We start from the raw sequence: 16,902 nt of genomic DNA on the forward strand, positions 1-16,902 counted from the left end.
ACCTTTAAGAGGGGAAAATCAGTACAAGTTTGCTTTTACCTTTAAAGGGCAGCAATACACTTGGAACTGTCTCCTTCAGGGCTTCCACAACAGTCCTGGTATTTTACATCAGTGTATGGCCAACTGTTTAAAGAACTTCAGCAGACCCCAGCAGCTAGTACAGTATGTGGATGACCTGCTCCTGTTCACCGATGAGGGGGAGGAGCATGGCCCACTGCTGGCTGAGCAGCTGGAGCTGTTGAAAAAAGAGGGATTTAAAGTAAACCCCAAGAAGGCACAGATCGGGCTGAAGGAAGTAAAATTCCTGGGACTGGCTGTGCGTGCTGGGAAAAGAGCCATTGACAAAGCTAGAAAAGAAGCAGTGCAGAAGTTACCCGCCCCCAACACAGTAACAGGAGTAAGATCTTTTCTAGGGCTGATTGGGTACTGCAGAGATTTCATTGAGGATTCTGCAGCCATAGCAGCCCCTCTGCTCTGACTCCTACACAAGGGAGTGGAGTGGGAATGGGACAAAGGTTACGAGGCAGCATTCATCCAACTCAAGAAAGACCTGCAGACCGCGCCAGCTCTAGGGGCCATAGACGAGGGTAAAGAGTTTTTCCTGGAGGTAGCAGCCAGTGGGGACAGCCTGAGTGCAGTACTGCTCCAAGAGCGGCACGGCCGGCTGAGACTAGTGGTCTACTCCTCCAGGATACTCACGGATGTGGAGAAGGGATACTCCAACTGTGAGCGGCACCTCCTAGCCACTCACTGGGCTGTGAAAAGTTTACTGATCTTCACAGGGGGGTCCTCTATCACACTCCTTACCCACCATATGCCCACCCAAATGCTCCTGGATGGGAGAATCAAGGATGGGACAGTGAGCAGTGGCCGCAATGCTCGCTGGACCCTGCTCCTCTCTCAAATGGACCTAAGGGTAAAGGGACTTTGCGAGCCAAGACTCGCAGCCAACATGATTTATCCAGGGACAGCCCACCGGTGTTCCGTGGAAGGGGTATGGGAAATTAACATAGGCTTTCGGGCTGGGTTACATCCCACAGGCCGAGAGAGCTATGTGGACGGTTCAAGCACAGTATCTGCGGGTGAACGACTCACAGGCTGCGGAGTTTATGACCCCGAGGCAGGCCTTGCCCTGGCGATTAAACTCCCCAGTACTATAAGCGCCCAGCATGCTGAACTGTCTGCGGTGGTGTACGTAGTCACACACCCCGAAGAATTCCCTACCCCATACACAATTTGCTCGGACAGTATGTTCACATGCAATTCGTGTACGGAGTACCTGGCTATTTGGTCCCACCGTGGATACACATCCGCAGATGGGAGACCCTTGGCAATTAAGCCCCTACTGGAAAAGATCATGAAAGCCGTAGGGGAGGAAGGGAATATCTACATACATAATTGAAGGAACATTCCACCACTGAACCCCGTAGCGAGGGAAACCAGCAGGCTGACATATTGGCCAAGCAGGGGGCCCGCACGGGCAAGCTCTGGGATCCATACAACCCAGGACCCATTGCAGAGGTTAGGGGCAGGATGGGGAAGGCAGGGATAGCTTTGCCCCCGGACCTAAAAACGGTTCAGACCCAAGACCCCGTCCTCAAAACTGTCCTGAACACGCTAGCTAAAGGGGAAAGGATAGACGGCCCTTACGGCACCGCAGCAATTGCCATTAAAGAAGGCATGCAGTTCAGGGGGGAGCAATGGGTAGAACCGCAACAACACTGGAGAGAATTCCTCCAGCTGGCCCACGAGGGTCCAGGAGCAGGACAACCCGGACCTGAGACCACTTGGCAACGAGTGGAACAGGCAGGGTGGTGGCCAGGACTCAGGGAAGATGTCTGTGAGTTCTGTGCTAGCTGTCTGGTGTGCGCGGCCAACAACCCCGACCCCCAGAAAAGAAAGGTGTCTATGGAACATATCAGGAGGGTAGAGGGACCCTGGCAGTCGATCCAGATCAATTACATCGGGCCCCTACCCACTCTCCAGGGAGGCTACAAGTACTGCCTAGCAGTGGTGGACGTATTCACCAAATGGGTAGAAGCCTTCCCATGCCGAATAGCCACTGCCCTGGGAACAGCCAGGATCCTGGTCAGAGAAGTGTTCTCCCGATGGGGACTACCACAATACATGGAGTCCGACCAAGGGAGTCACTTCACCGGGCAGGTGATGCAGGAGACCCTTAAAGTACTCGGCATCAAAGGAAAATGGCACGTCGCCCACAACCCGCAGTCATCCGGGCCTGTGAAGCGTTTAAACCACACCATCAAGGACAGGCTGCGCAAAGAGACGGGGGAGTCACCCAAAGAGTAGGTAGAGGTCCTACCACTAGTCCTTATGGGGATCCGGGCCAGCCATCAAAGAGCACGAGGTATTCCCCGTACGAGCTCATGACCGGGAGAGTCATGCGAACCCCCACCCATGTGTCAGCCCCGGTACTCACGGAAGGTCATCTTAGGGAAGCGAACCGGGACAGCTTTGTCAGGAATCTGTTTGAACACCTTAAACAGATTCACTGGCAGGCTACTAACAACATGGGAAAACAGCATCGGAGTAACAGACTGCTGCTAGAACTCCTCAAGCACCATGAGTGGGAGATAGGGGACCAGGTTATGGTGAGAAACTACGCTAGAGTAGGGGCCTTTGAGGCACTGTACATAGGACCGTACCACACTGTCGACAAGGCAAGCCCCATGGTCTATGCCATAAATTGCCCCGCCGAACAAAGTGGTTCCACATAAATCAGTGCAAACTTTTCAACCCAGGGGCCGCAGCTAAACGTAAGGGACAGCCAAAAACTGTAAACCGCACTAAAGACAGGGACCCCCAGCCAGCAGTCCCCGACTGTGGAAATCCCACAGACCCACAGACTGCACCCAGAGGGGCGGTGGACTGGAGGAGCTGTGCCCCCAATCATTTGGGACTCGGATGCGCCCCCAGCAGCCGGAGCCTTAAGAAGGACTCCCCACACACCACGGCTAAAGACACCGTGGTCACCAGCGCTCCAATTTAAATGGTTCACCCCCGGGAAAGGGACCAGTCGCAAAAGGGTACCTAAGGACAGAGACCAGCCAGCGAGCAGGGACACCCAGCCGGTAGCCTCGGGCAGCAAGGGACCCCCAGAAGAGATAGCGGTGGACCAGCCACCAAGTGAGAGTCCCCAGCCAGTAACCCTCAACCAGGCAGAACCCCCAGGGGAAGGAACGAACCAGGCAGCCATCCCCAAAGGAGCAGTGTGCTGTAGCACTGGAGGGGACGTTCCCCCGATTGTGTGGGACTCGAACCCACCTCCGGTCAGGACACTCCGGGTCCGGCGGTGCCGGCTGACCTATTACCGACCTCGCTGGACACCCAGCGGAAGGAGAAGAAAGAAAGAAGTCAGGAATTAAACTGGCCACCCGGAGACGGGTGGCAGATGTACATATATAGTACGATATGGATTTAAGAATGTTTAGTGAATAAGTTAGAGTAGTGTAAGATTCGTCTGTGTAATGATAAGTATATATATGTATTAATTACCGGGGCAAGGAAAAGAATCTACCTGTGCAGCTATTAAAAGAGGCACAGGCTGGGTAATACCCGGGAGTAAGAAGAATCTACCGGTATGGCTATGAAGGAAGCACCGGTGAGATAACAAGAGTAAAACGGCTATGAGATAGAAGTTAAAAGCAGCCATCAGTCCACTAGGAACTGAATAAGGCAGCCAGTCAATTGAAGACTATACTATGTCTGAAAGGAAGAGAGCCCTATTTGGAACTCGGTCACCTTTGTCAAGACAGTGAGTTTTCTCAGGGCTAGACAATCTGTTTTATGTGCCCCTACAGGAAAGAGAGTGGCATGAGAAGGGTCCTATTTCTGCTCGCCCTGATAAGGATGAGCAGCCGCGACCGAGGAAACGTGGAAGAATCCCTCATTTACGAGTGTTCAGGAGGAAGAACACCGATCGTAACCGCCGGGGGTGGCACTCCAGGCGTGGAAGAACTCGCCGTTTACGCCTACGAGGGAAGATGGTCAGGGTGGCTGGGATCTAATTCTACCCGCTACTCCAGCCAGAAAGGTTTTACCTATTGGGAGGCCTCAGTTCCATGCCCCCAGATAAGGATCATCGCTGCCCGAGTCAGTGTTACAGAGCGAAAACGTGTATGTTTGACTTGCAAAGGAAACATTCCCCTGGGAAGATGGTGGTGGCTCAGAAAACTCAGCAAGGACTCATGGGACCAGGAATCGGATTGGGAAAAACTCGGTAATGATACGTACCGCACCATCACGGGGTCACGGGGAGGAGTAAAAGTGTGTTGGGACAAATGGTGGGAATCCGAACAAGGAATTTCTGTTTGTATGTGGGGATCAGGGAATATTTGTCCCGCAGACATATCGATCGCCTTCGCCAGGCAATGGCAAGGTGAAGGGGAAGGGATGGGGTGGGATTCTAGCCTACACGGGTGCGCGGTCCCACACTCCCCACTCCCAATTAACGCTATTGAACTAAGAGCACACATTAAGAAACCGCTGCCCACAACCCCGCCAATACGCACAGTAATAGAAAGGTCTCCTACCACCACCAAGGGACCTGGAAATAGAAACATAGAAACATAGAAAATAGTTGCAGGAGTAGGCCATTCGGCCCTTCGAGCCTGCACCGCCATTCAATGAGTTCATGGCTGAACATGCAACTTCAGTACCCCATTCCTGCTTTCTCGCCATACCCCTTGATCCCCCTAGTAGTATGGACTACATCGAACTCCTTTTTGAATATATTTAGTGAATTGGCCTCAACAACTTTCTGTGGTAGAGAGTTCCACAGGTTCACCACTCTCTGGGTGAAGAAGTTTCTCCTCATCTCGGTCCTAAATGGCTTACCCCTTATCCTTAGACTGTGACCCCTGGTTCTGGACTTCCCCAACATTGGGAACATTCTTCCTGCATCTAACCTGTCTAAACCCATCAGAATTTTAAACGTTTCTATGAGGTCCCCTCTCATTCTTCTGAACTCCAGTGAATACAAGCCCAGTTGATCCAGTCTTTCTTGATATGTCAGTCCCGCCATCCCGGGAATCAGTCTGGTGAACCTTCGCTGCACTCCCTCAATAGCAAGAATATCCTTCCTCAAGTTAGGAGACCAAAACTGTACACAATACTCCAGGTGTGGCCTCACCAAGGCCCTGTACAACTGTAGTAACACCTCCCTGCCCCTGTACTCAAATCCCCTCTCTATGAAGGCCAACATGCCATTTGCTTTCTTAACCGCCTGTTGTACCTGTTCAATGACTGATGTACCATGACACCCAGGTCTCGTTGCACCTCCCCTTTTCCGAATCTGTCACCATTCAGATAATAGTTTGTCTCTCTGTTTTTACCACCAAAGTGGATAACCTCACATTTATCTACATTATACTTCATCTGCCATGCATTTGCCCACTCACCTAACCTATCCAAGTCACTCTGCAGCCTCATAGCATCCTCCTCGCAGCTCACACTGCCTCCCAACTTAGTGTCATCTGCAAATTTGGAGATACTACATTTAATCCCCTCATCTAACTCATTAATGTACAATGTAAACAGCTGGGGCCCCTCCACAGAACTTTGCGGTACCCCACTAGTCACTGCCTGCCATTCTGAGTTTATGGAATGTTGGAAAATGACTGTCAATGCATCCTGTATTTCCAAGGCCACCTCCTTAAGTACTCTGGGATGCAGACAATCAGGCCCTGGGAATTTATCGGCCTTCAATCCCATCAATTTCCCCAACACAATTTCCCGGCTAATAAGGATTTTCCTCAGTTCCTCCTTCTTACTAGACCCCCTGGCTCCGGAAGGTTGTTTGTGTTCTCCTTAGTGAATACCGAACCAAAGTACTTGTTCAATTGGTCTGCCATTTCTTTGTTCCCCGTTATGAATTCTTCTGATTCTGACTGCAGGGGACCTACATTTGTCTTTACTAACCTTTTTCTCTTTACATATCTATAGAAACTTTTGCAGTCCGTCTTTATGTTCCCTGCAAGCTTCCTCTCGTACTCTATTTTCTCTTCCCTAATCAAATCTTTTGTCCTCCTCTGCTGAGTTCTAAATTTCTCCCAGTCCCCGGGTTCACTGCTATTTCTGGCAAATTTGTATGCCACTTCCTTGGCTTTAATACTATCCCTGATTTCCCTTGATAGCCACGGTTGAGCCACCTTCACTTTTTTATTTTTACGCCAGACAGGGATGTACAATTGTTGTAGTTCATCCATGCGGTCTCTAAATGCCTGCCATTGCCCATCCACAGTCAACCCCTTAAGTATCATTCGCCAATCTATCCTAGCCAATTCATGCCTCATACCTTCAAAGTTACCCTTCTTTAAGGTCTGGACCATGGTCTCTGAATTAACTGTTTCATTCTCCATCCTAATGTAGAATTCCACCATATTATGGTCAATCTTTCCCAAGGGGCCTCGCACAACGAGATTGCTAATTAATCCTCTCTCATTACACATCACCCAGACTAAGATGGCCTCCCCCCTAGTTGGTTCCCCGACATATTGGTCTAGAAAAACATCCCTTATGCATTCCAGGAAATCCTCCTCCACCGTATTGCTTCCAGTTTGGTTAGCCCAATCTATATGCATATTAAAGTCACCCATGTTAACTGCTGCATCTTTATTGCATGCACCCCTAATTTCCTGTTTGATGCCCTCCCCAACATCACTACTACTGTTTGGAGGTCTGTACACAACTCCCACTAACGTTTTTTGCCCTTTGGTGTTCTGCAGCTCTACCCATATAGATTCCACATCATCCAAGCTAATGTCCTTCCTAACTATTGCATTAATCTCCTCTTTAACCGGCAATGCTACCCCACCTCCTTTTCCTTTTATTCTATCCTTCCTGAATGTTGAATACCCATGGATGTTGAGTTCCCAGCCCTGATCATCCTGGAGCCACGTCTCTGTAATCCCAATCACATCATATCTGTTAACATCTATTTGCACAGTTAATTCATCCACCTTATTACGGATACTCCTTGCATTAAGACACAAAGCCTTCAGGCTTGTTTTTTAACACCCTTTGTCCTTTTAGAATTATGATGTAGTGTGGCCCTTTTTGTTTCTTGCCTTTGTTTACTCGGCCTTCCACTATTGCTTTTTACCTTTCTACCATCTGTTTCTGACTCCATATTACTTCGCCCTATTTCGCTGCATAGGTTCCCATCCCTCTGCCATATTAGTTTAAACACTCCCATTACCAAATGTTACCACAAGGACATCAGTTCCAGTCCTGCCCAAGTGCAGACCGTCCCTTTTGTACAGGTCCCACTTCCCCCAGAACTGATTCCAATGTCCCTGGAATTTGAATCCCTCCCTCTTGCACCACTGCTCAAGCCACGTATTTAATCTAACTATCCTGCTCCCTCTACTCTGATTAGCATGTGGCACTGGTAGCAATCCAGAGATTACTACCTTTGAGGTCCTACTTTTTAATTTAACTCTTAGCTCCCTAAATTCAGCTTGTAGGACCTCTTCCCGCTTCTTACCTATATCGTTGGTACCTACATGTACCACGACAACTGGCTGTTCACTCTCCCTCTTCAGAATGCTCTGCAGCCGCTCCGGGACATCCTTGACCCTTGCACCAGGGAGGCAACATACCATCCTAGAGTCTCGGTTGCGGCCGCAGAAACTCCTATCTATTCCCCTTACAATAGAGTCCCCTATCACAATAGCTCTCCCACTCTTTTTCCCACCCTTCTGTGCAGCAGAGCCACCCACGGTGCCATGAACCTGGTTGCTGTGCCTTCCCCTGGTAAATCATCTCCCCCAACAGTATCCAAAACGGTATATCTGTTTTGGAGGGAGATGACCGGAGGGGACTCCTGCACTACCTTCCTGCTCTTGCCTTGCCTCTTGGTCACCCATTCACTATCTGTCCTAACCCTTACCTGCGGTGTGACCAACTCACTAAATGGATTAGTATTGGTACCGACCGAAAAGGTGTTATACCAGAGGCTACATTATGCAGTAGCTTCAGTAATTTTAAACCTTACCGAGATACACCTACCTGCATGGTGTCCGAAGGAAACAGAGCTGCTATACCAGGCCCTACTTAGAGACATGTTCAAGAAATTTTATGAGTTAGACTTTGAAAATGTAGACAAAGCAGACCTATGCAGCCTAAATGCTCGGGACACCATGGGCTCGGGGAGACCTAGAAGGGGAATCATAAACGACGTTTTCACTACCTACATCCTCTGTAATAAATAGCCTAGATGGCATAGAACTGCAAACACAGATAATTGGTTTAAAAAAACAATTGAGGAAAATCCTGAAACAGGAGAACACAGTGGTAGCGTCAGAAATACACGAGGACCAGGCTATGACTGTCCTTTTAAAAGAAATAGGGGCTGAGCTGGAAAAACATTCACAGACAGTGAATGCACTCATACGGGAGGATAGAAACGCTTCGGACCAGGCTGCACAGAACGAGGTGTGCAAACTGTATGGGGCATGGTTGTTGGGCAAGGGCCGCAACAACCTGGAAGATTTAAGACAAGGTGTAGTCCCCTCTTGGATCAGGAACAAGCACCTCGCAGCCCTCCACCCGTACAGCAATTCACTAAGCCCATGTCAGCTCCGCCTAGCCTCTGAAGCCTACCCTGTCCCAGTAGACTGTGGGAAATCTAACCACACCATTATGGGAATCGTACTAAGGATGCCGGTCATGAGTGAGACAGCCCAGCCCGCACCGGTATACCGGGAGGAGAACATTGGAGTTATTCAGGAAGGTGCACACATTCGTTTTGCAGTGGTCCCACCCTATGTCATAAAGTGGGAGCACGCTGTAACGGGTACTGACCTTGCCCATTCAAAGTCACAATGTGGGTTTGAAGCTGCTGGTGCACAGCCTATTAACTGTACCATGGAGGTAATGGCACAAGATCACGTCCCTCCACAGGTAGCATACATAGGGGGTGGGACATATTGTGTCACCACCAGTGCGATCCACTACCAACATGGACACTTCTGGTGTCCGGTAAGTGACAGCAGTTTTTGCTTCAAACCCGAGTCAGAAGTTCAAGTGGCCCAGGAACGGATTGTCCCCATTCCTGAACCCTCCACTGTCCACCTCACTGTGAAGGGAAACATTACCAACCTGCAGGATTATGTTGTACATTTTGGCTATGCAATTCTCCCTCTACTCGAACATCTTACCGCTCTGCTAAAAGCTGTAATTATCTCACAAAACCACTTCTACACTCTAGAACAGAAAACAATTGAGATAGGGAAAAAGATTCTCGAGATCACCATTCCGCCTTGGTGGGACCTTTTCAGAAATATAGAGGTCCCAGTCTGGATCCGAATCGCTTCCCACGCTTTAGTTATCTGCCAACTCGTGATTATTCTTTACTTATGGTGTCTCACTTGCCGAGTGAAATGCAGAGGCCATCAGGTCAGGCACCAAAGGATGCTGTATGCTCCTTGGCCGAACTTGGGAGTCGCGCAGGGAGGAGTGACACCATACTACCATGTTTAATTTGTGTTTGATTTTACCTGCTGTAAACCGCAAATAGCGAGTGTTGTAAGAGTGTTACCTAAAATGCTTTGACTATGTACCTTTATTTTACTGAACTTGAAATGAGTTTGACTATGGACCTTTATGTTACTTGAGATTGTGTTTTGACTATGTGCTTTCATTTTATTTGACTTAAAGTGGTGTTTGACTGTATACCGTTACTTTACTGAGAGAACCGAGTAAAGGAGGGGAACCCCCTCAATGCTATAACCGAATTGTAACGACTGTATTCGCCTGTAAATTGCATTGCATTTCAACGGGGGATGCAGGGTAATGTTTAGCTAGTATAAATGCAGGGAAGGTTGACTCTCGGGAGCAGGAATTTTGCTTACCTTGATTGACACTCAAGAGTGTGGAGTGTCAACAGGGGGGACTTAAGGGTGCAAAATTCATAAGAAAATTCGAAAAGAAATTTAATTTGGGACTATCTACCGAAAGGTTTGGAACCCTAAAGTGCTTATGGAAGGAACTACGAACTTTAATAGAATTTTGAACTTTTACAAGACAAATTCAAGGCTGTGGGCAGGCCTAAAAGGACTGGCAGGAGACAACCTGATTAGTGAGACTACCTGGGCGTGAGGACTAAAGTAACCTGTCTGGAGAAATGTGTATTCGAGAATCCTTCTCCACAAGAGACATTAACATTACAACAAATAGCCCAGAGATAGCTAACCATCAACATGAATCTGGAAAACCATTTCAGCCTATACATCACAAAGAGGCCCAAGGTAGCCTGTATGCGAAAAACTAAGCACAAAAGGACATTGCAATTACCAAGCTAATATTTCCAGCAGGAAACACTTTTCAAACATCAACCCACCCAAAACATATTAGCTTTTAACGAGCCCGCCAAAATATTACAAAGAGTCAAGCCCGCCAAATTTAAACAAAGAATTCTGAACTGATTTGACGCCAAGATTAGAACCACTCAAACCGTATAACTGGCCCCCTGCTTCAATAGAGGGTATGACATACTTTGCCATACAACCGAGACCATGCTTATGTCTTCAAGACAGTTGTAAACTAACTTCTCCAGCCTCGAAGTCCTGAAGTCCTGAAGAAAGGAAGAACATCACCAGCGTGGCAGCAACCGACCACAACCAACGTGGTATCAACGAAAAACCACCGCGATCGACCAAACTCGAAACAAAACTCCAACGGGAAAAAAACCAAAGAATCGAAAAGTTTCCACTCTACAATCTAATCCTGACCTACCAACGGGTAAAACATTACCTAAAAGACCGTAGAATCCTATTTCTAACCAAAGAAAAAGGGTACTTACCCCACAGATCCAAAACGCGCCTTACCGCATCAGCGGACTCAACCTAACTGAAGATTGCACAGCAGAAAGTCTTCTCCGACGTTCGGGGTACGGCAAGCAGACACTACCGCATCCAGCAAACCTCGAAACCGTGATCTACCGCTAACTGTCAAAGGGATTGGTAAGCATAGTCCCTGCCTGCCCTGGAGTCCAACCTAGCTAGGATTAGGGATTGGGAGGTGGGAGGTGTAATTCTACTGTAACCCCCTTTGAATGTGTAATTTATTAGAGTCATTATAAGCTATTGTAACCCCCTCTGAGTGTGCAAGGTATGGTTCTTTAATAAGTTTGAATAAGTTTTGACCTTCTTACTAGAATAATTCTAAGTTTGTATTTTCCTTGACTGTAATAAAATCAAAGTTATTTTGCATCAAACCAGTGTCGTTTGCACTTTGTCACGTTCCCAAATAAATCCAGAATCTCGAACCCAAGGGAGTGGGAGCGATTCGAACTGCTCAAATTGGTCAGAATGGAACCTAGCCCTCTCATAGAGACCACCCCCTTACAAATTGTACTCAACTATGGACATGGTCCCAAATGGCTTGCTGGCACTGTCATAGCCAAAGAAGGTAGAAGGGTGTTTCAGGTCAAACTTGCCAATGGACTAACTTGCAGAAAGCATGTGGATCAAACCAAACTGCGATTCACAGACAGCCACGAGCAACCCGAAGAGGACATTACCAACTTCGACCCTCCAACACACACACAAGTGGCAACCGACATCATGATCGACCACAAAGCTGAACTCACCATCCCCAGCAGCCCGGCAAGGCCAGCTGCCCAGCAGCCCAGCAAAGGCCCAACTAACTCACCCACACCCACATTTGTACTGAGACGATCGACAAGGGAGCAAAAAGCCCCAGATCGCCTCACCCTGTAAATAAGTGTATTAGTAACTTTGTGAGGGAATGATGTTATATATGCAACCCTAGGTAACCTGTATCATACTGTCACCAGAGGGCATACCTGTTGGAGTCTCAAGGGATCCCAGCATCCCTTGGGAGCACTGTATATAAGCAGGCCTCCCATGCTGTACCAACACTCTGGAGTTTGAATAAAGGAGCTAAGGTCACACTTACTCATGTCTACAGTACTCAGTTACATTACTTTTTTATGAGCTTAACAGAGTCCTGCTCAAGAAAGAAATGGTTAGCAATACCCGTGGTGGCAAAATCCATAATAGAGAGTGTCCTGTGCTCCTTGCATAAGTGTCTGTTACAACACATTACTTATTGTACTAAGGTTTACTATAATTTATTAGAATAATTATTCTTTAAGATATATTAAGTCATACTGTCTAAATTATTCACAGCTAAATATGCATAGGTTATCACATCAATATATTTCAATAATCAGAGTCATTACTGCTTTTTAAATAATTCATTCGTACTACATTTGCCGGCTATAATAATGCTTACTTTACATGAATGTGCCATGAGAAATTAAATTAGCTCCAACCCAAACAAGAGCCACAGCAGTGTTTAGATTCTATTAAAACGGATTTACTTGTGCCCTCCTAATGGCTAGCTGATTATCTAACATTAGCGTATTCTAGATACTGTAGATTTAAATCAATTTAATACAGTAATCGTACAATACAGTAGTGCAATTCTTAAACTAGCAATAAAAAGCAAACAGTCTTCGTAACTACTTCACTAATTGCAATTCCCCTAAAGATACAAGAAGCAGCATCTGGTAAGATAATAACGAACGGTTGATCGAGTCCGTGTAAACTGTGAGATCATTCACTTTAGCAGTTCTATATGTGCTTATCTAACTAAAGGTGCATTCCCATGCCATCCTTAGTGCCACTTCCCACTTTGCAGTGATGCTAAAGATGTTCTGCGAGCAAGGTCAATGGCAGATCTAATTGATTTCCCAGACCCAGCAGTCTAATCGGACCCAAACTGCGGATTACAGGCTGCAGTGTAAATATGGTTTTTACAGGTCAGGTCCCAAAATAATTTCAACAGTAAAAACATTGAAATGAACTGTTTCAGGTGTCACAATAGTATGATGGCACAGCATTAGCAGCAAACAAATCCCCAGCAGTCCACAGCAGGTTTCAGAGATACTCATGAGAATTGGATCTCCAAACTGGAAGGAACTTGAGAACAATGTATTATGAGTTCTATCAATCGAGTAAAAATGCACCATTAATAATACAATATTTCACAAGTCATCATCATCATCATAGGCAGTCCCTCGGAATTGAGGAAGACTTGCTTCCACTCCTAAAGTGAGTCCTTTGGTGGCTGAACAGTCCAATACAAGAGCCACAGACTCTGTCACAGGTGAGACAGACATTTGTCGGGGGGAGGGGCGGGGGGGTGGTGGGACTGATTTGTCGCACACTCCTTCTGCTGCCTGTGCCTGATCTCTTCACGCTCACGGCGTTGAGATTCGAAGAGCTCAACGCCCTCCCGGATGCACTTTCTCCACCAGTCTTCGGCCAGGGACTCCCAGGTATCAGTGGTGATGTCGCACTTTACCAGGGAGGCTTTGAGGGTGTCCTTGTAATGTTTCCGCTGCCCACTTTTAGCTTGTTTGTCATGAAGGAGCTCCGCATAGAGCAATTGCTTAGGGAGCCTCGTGTCTGGCATGCGAACCATGTGACCTGCCCAGCGAAGTTGATCGAGTGTGGCCAATGCTTCAATGCTGGGGATGTTAGCCTGGGCGAGGACACTGATGTTGGTATGCCTGTCCTCCCAGGGGATTTGCAGAATCTTGCGGAGACATCGTTGGTGATATAGCTCCAGTGACTTGAGGTGTCTTCTGTACATTGTCCATGCCTCTGATCCATACAGGAGGGCGGGTATTACTACAGCCCTGTAGACCATGAGCTTGATGGAAGGTTTGAGGGCCTGGTCTCCGAACACTCTTTTCCTCAGGCGGCCGAAGGCTGCACTGGTGCACTGGAAGCGACGTTGAATCTCCGCATCAATGTCTGCCCTTGTTGATAAGAGGCTCCTGAGGTATGGGAAGTGGTCCACATTGTCGAGGGCCGCGCCGTGAATCTTGATGCCTGGGGGGCAGTGCTGTGCGGTGAGGACAGGCTGGTGGAGGATCTTTGTCTTACGGATGTTAAGCATAAGGCCCATGCTTTCATATGCCTCGGTGAATACATCGACTATATCCTGGAGTTCAGCCTCAGAATGTGCACAGACGCAGGCATCGTCCGCATACTGCAGCTCAACGACAGAGGTTGGGGTGATCTTGAACCTGGCCTGGAGGCATCGTAGGTTAAACAGCTTCCCACTGGTTCTGTAGTTTAGTTCCACTCCAGCAGCGAGCTTGTTGACTGTGAGGTGGCATGGCAGCGAGGAAGATTGAGAAGAGAGTTGGAGCGATGATGCAGCCCTCTTTGACCCCGGTCTGGATGTGGATTGGGTCTGTAATAGAACTGCTGATAAGGATCATGGCCTGCATGTCGTCGTGGAGCAGACGAAGGATGTTGACAAACTTTTAGGGGCATCCAAAACGGAGGAGGACGCTCCATAAGCCCTCACAGTAAGATCGAAAAAGCTCATGGGATTGGGGGTAGTGTGCTGACATGGATTGAGAACTGGTTGTCAGACGGGAAGCAAAGAGTAGGAGTAAATGGGTACTTTTCAGAATGGCAGACAGTGACTAGTGGGGTACCGCAAGGTTCTGTGCTGGGGCCCCAGCTGTTTACACTGTACATTAATGATTTGGACGAGGGGATTAAATGTAGTATCTCCAAATTTGCGGATGATACTAAGTTGGGTGGCAGTGTGAGCTGCGAGGAGGATGCTATGAGGCTGCAGAGTGACTTGGATAGGTTAGGTGAGTGGGCAAACGCATGGCAGATGAAGTATAATGTGGATAAATGTGAGGTTATCCACTTTGATGGTAAAAACAGAGAGACAGACTATTATCTGAATGGTGACAGATTAGGAAAAGGAGAGGTGCAACGAGACCTGGGTGTCATTGGACATCAGTCATTGAAGGTTGGCATGCAGGTACAACAGACGGTTAAGAAAGCAAATGGCATGTTGGCCTTCATAGCGAGGGGATTTGAATACATGGGCAGGGAGGTGTTGCTACAGTTGTACAGGGCCTTGGTGAGGCCACACTGGAGTATTATGTACAGTTTTGGTCTCCTAACTTGAGGAAGGACATTCTTGCTATTGAGGGAGTGCAGCGAAGGTTCACCAGACTGATTCTCGGGATGGTGGGACTGACCTATCAAGAAAGATTGGATCAACTGGGCTTGTATTCACTGGAGTTCAAAAGAATGAGAGGGGACCTCATAGAAACGTTTAAAATTCTGATGGGTTTAGACAGGTTAGAGGCAGGAAGAATGTTCCCAATGTTGGGGAAGTCCAGAACCAGGGGTCACAGTCTAAGGATAAGGGGTAAGCCATTTAGGACCGAGATGAGGAGAAACTTCTTCACCCAGAGAGTGGTGAACCTGTGGAATTCTCTACCACAGAAAGTTGTTGAGGCCAATTCACTAAATTTATTCAAAAGGGAGTTAGATGAAGTCCTTACTACTAGGGGGATCAAGGGGTATGGTGAGAAAGCAGGAATGGGGTACTGAAGTTGCATGTTCAGCCATGAACACATTGAATGGCGGTGCAGGCTAGAAGGGCCGAATGGCCTACTCCTGCACCTATTTTTCTATTTTTCTAAAAAGACCATTTATAGGGGCTGGCGCTGCTTCCTGCATTTTTCCTGCAGTTGTCGCGCTGCAAAGATCATGTCCGTTGTGCCCCATAGGGGACGAAATCCGCACTGTGATTCCGGGAAGAGCGCCTCGGCCACAGGGAGAAGACGGTTGAGGAGAACTCTAGTGACAACCTTCGCAGTGGCTGATAGCAAGGACATTCCCCTGTAGTTGCCGCAGTCGGACTTGTCCCGCTTTTTAAAGATGGTCAAGATCACTGCATCTCTAGAGATCTCCAGGCATGCTCTCCTCCCTCCAAATGAGAGAGATGAGGTCATGTATCCGCGCCAACAGCACCTTTCCGCCATACTTTAGCGCCTTAGCAGGAATTCTAACCGCACCTGTAGCCTTGTTATTCTTGAGCTGTTTTATGGCTTTACCTACCTCGTGCAACGTTGGGGTTTCACTGAGGTGCTGGTGGGTAGCATGCTGCGGGATGGAGTTGAGAAGACTCGAGTCAAAGGCAGAGTCTCAATTGAGGAGATCTTCAAAGTGCTCCTTCCAGCGGGCCCTGACAGCCTCAGTGTCCTAGATGAGTGTTTCCCCGTTCTTGGCCAGGAGTGGGGTGGGGCCTCTGGAGTTTGGACCGTAGGTGGCCTTGACTGCGGTGAAGAATCCTCGTATATCGTGGCTATCGGCCAGTTGTTGTATCTCCTGTGCTTTCTCCATCCACCACCTGTTCTTTAGGTCCCGGGTTTTTTGTTGGACTTCAGCCTTGAGCCGTCTGTAATGTTGCTTTGTAGCTCCTGAGTTGGGTTGTTGCTTGAGGCTCTGAAATCTATTAGTTCTTGAATCTCCTGATCATTTTCATCAAACCAGTCCTGGTGTTTTCTGGTTGAGTAACCAAGTGTCTCTTCACAGGCACTGGTGATGGAGACCTGGAGGGCAGACCAAGCGCTGTGGGCATTCAGCATCTCAGGGCCATCAAGGCACGCCAGATTAGCTGTGAGGCGCTGGCTGTAATAGGGCTCTCTTAGCTGGGTCTTTAAGTGCTCCGGCATTAACTTTTTTATGGCACTGCTTCTGCTGGCCCCTCTGCTTTGGGGCTATGTTTATATCGATGATGGATCGGATTAGGCGATGGTCCGTCCAGTAGACATCAGCTCCTATCATGGCGTGGGTGATGCGCACATCCTTGCGATCCCTGGCTCAGATGATGACATAGTCGAGCAGATGCCAGTGTTTGGAGTGAGAGTGTTGCTCTGATGCCTTGTATTTGTCCCTCTGGCAGAATAGGGTGTTGGTGATGAGGAGTTCGTGTTCTAGACATTTTATCAGGAGTAGGGTACCGCTGGAGTTGACTTTCCCTACCCCCTCTGACAGTCACGCCTCCCCAGACCCTGGCATT

This window comes from Pristiophorus japonicus, chromosome 14 (assembly GCF_044704955.1).
Source record: "Pristiophorus japonicus isolate sPriJap1 chromosome 14, sPriJap1.hap1, whole genome shotgun sequence".
NCBI classification, from domain to species: Eukaryota; Metazoa; Chordata; class Chondrichthyes; family Pristiophoridae; genus Pristiophorus; species Pristiophorus japonicus.